Genomic DNA, 8,153 nt, shown 5'->3' with positions numbered 1-8,153 from the left:
TTCTTCCTGTGCCTTGTACCCAAGCATTCATGTTTGAAAAAGCCTTTTCAGTGTACATTTTAAACATGTTTGCTTTTTTTGGTTTCTAAAACTTCACACAATCTTTAAATTACACTAAATACATTAATATTTCAATTTAAAAAAAAAAGTAGTTCGGGGGCCAAATAGAGACCAATTTCAAATTGAGTGGGTGGTAGATTTTAGGCGGGGGAAAAAAGCATGTTTAACTTTCATGTGTTTTGTTTGCACAACGACATATAAATGATACTTAAGGAATGGAAGTCACTGACAATCTTCAAACAATATGTAAAATACATCAGTCTCGGCAGGATCTTCGGTTAAATTTACTTTGTGCTCAATTTCTATTCATTTTTTAGGAAACTTTGTGGAATGATTAGAGGATAATAGCACGATTTTGAAAATATAAGAGATATCTCAACATTTTGTGATTACAAATAACTGTCATCATGTAATTTAAGTGTGAGAAAGCTTTGACTCCTCCAAATATTATTGAGTTTCATTTAATTTGTGGGCTGTGATATCTACAATGGAATTAGTTTGTAATTTCTTAATTGATGAATTTTTTGTCTCTAGTTTATTATATCCGGGGGTCTAATTGAATGCTTCAAAGGGCCAGATTTGGCTATTTAAAATATTTAGATAGCACTCAATGTCATGAGGCTGTGTTTCTTGTTCTGAACTCTAAGGGACGCTGTTGGACAATCTAAATTATTACATTAATGCTGACAACATGATCCCCTCCCTGTGTCTGTGGACCAGGAGAAAAAGAGATGAGCTGCAGTTCATCGGCTGACGTTTAGAGCAGACGCACGTCAGCTCTCAGATACATGCAGTAAATGATATACTGCCATCATTTCTTATTGGAAATTATTGTCGGAGATTTACATCGTTTCTGATCATAATTGGTCGGATTTATTTCACAGTTTTGTGTTTTTTTTTGTCACTATGGCACTTGGAGCACGAGCAGAAACGCGCTGCGTAAAATGGCGTTGTGGATGCGGACATGTTTGGAGGCTTTTGTCTCTCTTGCTGTGCTTCAGTCCTTTGGTATCAGGACACATCCGATATTCAATCCCGGAGGAGATGAAGAAAGGATCTCTGATCGGTAACGTAGCGCAGGACCTCGGTTTGGACCTGAAAAGGCTCCGTTCTGGTCGGGCCCGGATCGTGAGCGGAGAGAGCATCCAGTACACGGAGCTGAAGGCAGACAAAGGGACTTTAGTGGTGAATGAGAGGATCGACCGAGAGCAGCTCTGCGGGGACGTGACACCGTGCAGCTTCAGCTTTGAGATCATTTTAGAGAATCCGATGGAGCTGCATCAGGTCACTGTTGAAATCACGGATATAAACGATCATTCTCCTGTGTTTAAAAGAAACAGGATTAATTTTGAAATCAGTGAAAGTGTGTAATTGGGGCTCGTTTTTCTTTACCCATTGCAGAAGATCAGGATGTGGGTGTGAACGGATTAAAGGAGTATTTTTTAACAGAAAACGAGAATTTCATCCTGAAACAGAATTCAAACGCAGATGGAAAGAAATACGCAGAGATGGTGCTGCAGAAGCCTTTGGACAGGGAGACAAATCCATCTCTGTCTCTGAAATTAATAGCTGTAGACGGTGGGACTCCGCAGCGATCTGGTACAGTAAATAATATATTATAGTTTTAGATGTTAATGATAATGCACCAGTATTTAATCAGTCTGTATATAAAGCTACAGTGTTAGAAAACTCTCCAAAGGATACCTACGTTATAACTGTAAACGCCAGTGACGCTGATCATGGATCAAATAGAATTGTGACGTTTCTTTTTTTCTGATCTTGACAGTAGTCTAAAAAATATATTCACGTTAGAGGAAAAATCTGGAAAAATATCAATTAAAGGGTCTATTGATTATGAAAAGGATAAAAAATATGAATTCAGAATAGATGCTAAGGATCAGGGAGGATTAACAGATTCCAGTAAAGTGATCATTGAAGTGACTGATGTTAATGACAACGCCCCGACTATCAGCGTCATGTCCTTCACCAGTCCTGTGTCAGAGGACTCTCCTCCTGGTACAACTATTGGCATCATTAATGTCAAAGACCTGGATTCAGGTGATAACGGACAGGTCAACTGTAAAATAGAAGAAAATTCACCTTTTAAGATCAAATCTAATCTGAGGAATTATTACACTTTGGTAACAGATACTGTGTTGGACCGTGAAGGTGTTTCAGATTATAACATCACTGTTGTAGCCACAGATTCAGGGCTGCCTCCTCTCTCAGTGAGGAGAACCTTTCATTTGAAGGTGTCTGATGTTAATGATAACGCTCCAGTGTTTTTACAAAGTGTTTACAACACGTTCATCACAGAGAACAACTCTCCAGGTCTCTCTGTGCTCACACTGAGAGCTAAAGATCCTGATGAGAACCAGAACGCTCGTGTTTCCTACATCCTGGAGGAGACCAATGTGGGCGGATCTCCAATTTCTGACTTTGTTTCAGTCAATGCAGAGAGTGGAGTCGTACACGCAGTGCGCTCATTTGATTATGAACAAATCAAAGAGCTGCTGTTTGTGGTCAAAGCTCAGGATGGAGGTTCTCCTCCTCTCAGCAGCAACGTGACAGTGAAAATCCTGATCCAGGACCAGAACGACAACCCCCCTCAGGTGCTGTACCCAGTCCAGACTGGTGGCTCTGTGGTGGCTGAGATGGTTCCCCGTTCAGCAGATGTGGGCTATCTGGTGACTAAAGTGGTGGCTGTTGATGTGGACTCTGGACAGAATGCCTGGCTCTCGTATAAACTGCAGAAAGCCACAGACAGGGCGCTGTTTGAAGTGGGCTTACAGAATGGAGAGATCAGAACTATCCGCCAAGTGAGTGATAAAGATGCAGTGAAACAAAGACTGACTGTTATAGTGGAGGACAACGGGCAGCCCTCTCGTTCAGCTACAGTCATTGTGAACGTGGCGGTGGCCGACAGCTTCCCTGAAGTGCTGTCAGAGTTCACTGACTTCACACACGACAAGGAGTACAAGGACAACCTGACTTTTTACTTAGTGCTGGCTCTGGCTGTAGTCTCCTTCCTGTTCATCACCTGTTTAGTGGTGATCATCTCAGTGAAGATCTACAGATGGAGACAGTCTCGCATCCTGTATCAGTCCAAGCTGCCTGTGATCCCATATTATCCACCACGTTACTCAGACACTTTGGGGACAGGGACTCTCCCACACGTGTACAATTACGAGGTGTGCAGGACCACAGACTCCAGAAAGAGTGACTGTAAGTTCGGCAGAGCTGGTAGTCAGAACGTGCTGATAATGGAGCCCAGTTCAACAGGGACCATGCAGCGGATACAGAGTGACAGGAACATCCTGGATGAACCAGATTCTCCTCTGGAGGTTAGTCTCTAAACACTTGCTGATATCTTGCAATTTTGTGCATCATGTTTGTTATGTTTGTGGTTTTAACTAGAAATCAAGAAATATAAAACCTTCATGATTTTTTTTTTTTTTTTAAGTATATATAGTAATTTGGTCAACATTTTATATGGTTGTATATTTAGGGACTAAAGTCGAACAACAGAATGAATTTGGTCACATCTTGTTTTTCCCTATTTATTTTTGCAATATTTTCAATGCACTAATAACATCTGCAAACTGTTTATTTTAATCATCAAGTACAGCTGCTGATACATCTCTGTTTATTAATATTCACAAATGCTCATCCAAAGAAAAAAAAAGTTTGAGCGATTCACACACTTATTCAGCATCTTTTTTTTTTTTTTTTTTTTTTTTTTTTTCCAAATACAAATTTTTAAATTTCTATTGCTGGATTTTAATTTTCTAATGGTTCAAGAATGTTGTGATACGTTTTTTTGTATCATTTAAAAAAAATAATTACCTAAGGTGTTTTTTCAGATAAAATTAAAACTATTACGACTGTGTTATTTGCGTGTCACCAAAGCTGAAGTTATCATTTTACGTGATATGTACGTCTTTAAGTTACTAAAGTTGTAGACAGACAGAAGACTTAATTAATTCCTCAAGATCCCCTTTCACTGTGATTTGGTGTTACATTATTACTTAGATTTTAAACACGCGTTTTACAAAATTATGTATACTATATTTTCTACATTAAAAATATACTGGTCTTATGCTAGGGCTGGGGCTTTGACCGGTTATTTGTCCTGTATATATTTGTTCAGTATTGTCTTTGTGGTCCTTTTCTCGGTAGGTTTTTGGTTTTGTATTCAAAGTTGTAGCTGTTAGAATTGTCAGAATTAGAGTTTGATGCTGTTGGGTTGTTTTTTCATTTATTAATTACAGAATGTTTCTTTTTGTTTTAGTTCCAAACTTTTGTTTCAACTTTGAAGTGTAGTTCAAGTTATAGTTTATCTTTTTTTTTTTATTTTGCATTGTTCTTCTGGTGTCTTGTGCTGTGTTTTCAACTTGAGCACATGGGTTTAATTTGTTGATAAATGTTTCCAAAATAATATAAAATTTAAAAAAATTGTCCTCTGTAAGTAACTTGACTGAACCATTAAGCAATATCCATTTTTTTCTTGGTAAATTCAAGAGCTTTTGCTGGTAAATCCTTTTTTTTAATTTTCTTGTGACAAGACTTGAATATTACATTCATTGGGATTTTTCCAACTTTTTTCCCACTCTTTATTTACATTAATTCAAAATGTGAATATTTCCATCATCATAGTACCCATCAATATAGTTTTTTCTCTTCATTGAATTTTTTTTTTTTGCATCAAAATTGGTTAAAAAAAATTAAATCAATTTTTTAAAAACATTTTTTAATGTATTTTATTCATAGTATTATTTGACAGGGAGAATGCAATTCAACATTGATAGAAAGGTTTGCAGTTGATGTTATGCACATATTATGTAGCTAATGCTATTTCACAAATACTCTCTTGGGCCTTTCTACACTACAGTGAAATACAGTCAAAACAATAAAACTTACCAAGCCCCAATACAAAGATTATAAAAAACATTCACATACACACACAGCTATTTACAAATGGGTACAATTTTGATATTCTTTCAGCCAAGACTTAAGCCTATAGGTAAACATTTTAAAATCTGATAAGGTCTAGAGTTGTAGTGGATTCCACAGCTTGGCACTTTTGTAAATATAGGCAGAATGACTAAATAAAGTCCTGCAGTGTGGGATCTGACAGTTATGATTGATGGAACCTCATGGTGACTGTAATTGCTGTTTTGTTTCTGGATAAAAGAACTGAGTGGTTCAGGTGTTACATTACTGATACATTTCAATACAAAATACTTATCAAGTGCATGCGTTTTTTAGTGTAAAACAACTTTGCCATGTTTTGTTCTGACTTTTCCCCTCAATTGTTCTGCAGTTGATGGAAAACTTTAATATTTTTAAATTATTTTAAAGCTACTCAAGGTTTAAAGTTCAGGGTATTTCTTTTTCCATTTCTATGTCACATACCGTATGAAAGAAAAATTATGTCTCTGGGCTTGAAGCATGCATAGAAAAATGTTTAATACAAATAAAAGTATATAATCTTATACAAAAGGGGGTAGAAATAATAAAGCAAATACACAACATAATAGAACACACAGGATAATGAGGTTTTGAGGATGTGTAGCAGCATCTGAGCTTTGGCTGATATTGTTCATTAGTCTTAGCCTTGTTGTCTGGGCTCTGATGCTGCAGAGTCTTTTTCATGAAGGGAAGAGGATGAATAGTCTGAGGGCTGGGTGTTTGGAGTTTCCCATTATATGGGCTGCTCTGTCCCTGCTTCAGCTGGTGTATGTCTGTGGACGGGAGCCTTCCTGTTCACAGCTGAGCAGTTAGCGTATCGTGAGGTGATGGAGGAGACCAGTGTGCTCTCAACCACACCTTTGGAAGGCTGAGAGGATGGCAGTGCTCAGTCTTGGTTTAGCCTCCTCAGAAAGATCAGCTGATGGTGGATCTTTTTGACCATGCTGACTGTGTTGGTGGCTCACTTTACAGCTGTGGACCATCTCCACTTCTCCCCCTTGATGTAGAGGAGGAGGGAGACATGTTGGTCTTCTCTCCTAAAGTCCACAACCATCTCGTTTGTTTTATCCATGTTGATATTTAGATCGTTGTCACTTCAACAGTCCATCAGAGGGGTGTTCCAAAAAGGAGGTTCAACAAACTCTGAGTCTATCCATAAACTCTGGGTCAACATACCTCGCTATGGGAAACTCTGGGTATCCGATTCCATTACAGCTGGTATGAAGGGGGTCAAACAACCCTGAGAACAGAATGTACCTGCTTAGCTGGGGCTGCTGCATAGAGAGAGCTGATCACTTCTTCTACAGTCGTACGTTTACAGCATTTATCATAGACAGCTCCACTTGTAATTACGGTTTAAATGATCAACTCATGAGTTACTAAAGGATAAGTTCACTCAAATTCTACATTTGACCACAGTAAGAAGAGGAAGTGTACAGTCCTGTCAGTGCAGCTTCGGCTCTACAGACATTGACGGCCGCTTGAAGTCACGTAATTTACATTGATTTTGAGTGTAATGTAGTCGCCAGAGTCGTATAGACGTCCCAAAAAAACATTTTCTAATGTAAAATTGGAACCCCTAACCTTATGCATTCATTATGCAATGCTCACTCTAAGGTTAATTAGTATACATTCAGTTGTGTTTCCGTACTATTCATATATTGCTCTTTGAGCGTTCCTTTAAATTGACATATCCCCCGTTAGATTTGCCACAGGTTTGTATACCGGGGATTTTACAGCAGACATCATTAAGCGTTTTAATGCAGATTAACCTTTCTGATTGCTCTGTATACATAGCCTTTCACTAAAACCTCTGCATCTACAATGTTATGAAGAAAAACTATACCATTTACAAAAAAAACATAAAGCAGCACAACATTTGTACTGATGTGAGTGCACGTCTGTGGTGTGTGATGATACTAATGTGTGGTCAGAGAAGAGTGTCAAGGTAAATTAAAATTTTCTTTGAGAAGCGGTGTTCAGGTGGGCGGAGTCAAACAGAAACCCAGCGAGCAGGGTCAGTTCATGGAGAATGTTACCATGGTGACATACTCAGAGAAGAATTGACCTTGCTCTTTGGAATGGGATTCTCAGAGTTTCCCTCATTTGAGCCCTAACATTCTGAGAGTATGAACATAACCCGCTTTCTGGAAAACCCCTCAGGTATCCTACCACCTGTCTGTATGGGCCAACTTGCCGCAAATTTCCACAAATCTCAATATAAGATTGCCGAGTTGTTAAGCAGAGCAATCAAAAGTGAGCAGTAGAACAGAGGACTGAAGGAAGTCCATAGATGCAGGTGGAAGCTGGTAGTTCAAGCAGAAGCAGTTTTTTAACTATCATTATCATTATTGAGAATTTTTTGAATTTCTGTTTTTTTCTCCACTTAAAAATAGCTTGGTTGATTTGAACTCCTTATACGTCATATATTCTATAATTATTTCAATTACAGTATTTAATGACATAAATGCCGTTGAAAATGTCAATAGTTTTAAAAATTCATAAAAGACTAATATTCTATTATACCACTATACTGTGTCGCTTTGTTCTGTCTTGATTGTTTAATAGACATTGACTTAACAAATGCAAACCAACTTCTCTTTTCAATCTAAAACATGATTTCTGTGTCAATACAATCATCCAATTTTTTTTCTTAGTTGATAGTTGGTGTGCTGTTTTTCTTACTTAAATGAATTGTCCTCCTTGATGTGCAATTACAGAATTGTTCTATTTCATATGATAAATTTGATTCAGTGACACCGTTTCATGTTTTATAGACTCTTAAGAAATAACCTTTACAGTACTTGCACAGTTTATTACAATAGATTAATAGAGCAACAATCCTGTTGCAGCCTTTCAATCTCTTATGTGTTTTCAAAATAAGTTTACAGAATTATTCAGCACCATGGACAGCGTCTGTATTTGCTGTATTTATTGTAGCATCTGTTCAAACATTTTTTTTTAAACAAAATCAATTTCATAATGCTGTATATACTGTATAGATGTGCAATTTTAAAATGTTTGCCGTTTTTGGTTTCTAAAACTTCACACTTTTATTATATTAATTAATTAATATGTCCATTAAAAACACTATTTTGAAGCAGGGAATTAAATGATCTAAC

At 37.4% G+C, this 8,153-nt stretch overlaps 1 pseudogene; it reads left to right on the top strand.

Annotated features, from left to right (window-relative positions):
• The first annotated feature begins 790 nt into the window (after positions 1-790).
• LOC114470720 (protocadherin gamma-A5-like) lies at positions 791-3,416 on the top strand (annotated as a pseudogene).
• Positions 3,417-8,153: the final 4,737 nt, after the last annotated feature.

Source organism: Gouania willdenowi, chromosome 10 (genome assembly GCF_900634775.1).
Source record: "Gouania willdenowi chromosome 10, fGouWil2.1, whole genome shotgun sequence".
Lineage (NCBI taxonomy): Eukaryota > Metazoa > Chordata > Actinopteri > Blenniiformes > Gobiesocidae > Gouania > Gouania willdenowi.
This window is presented reverse-complemented; position numbering and strand designations above follow the sequence as displayed.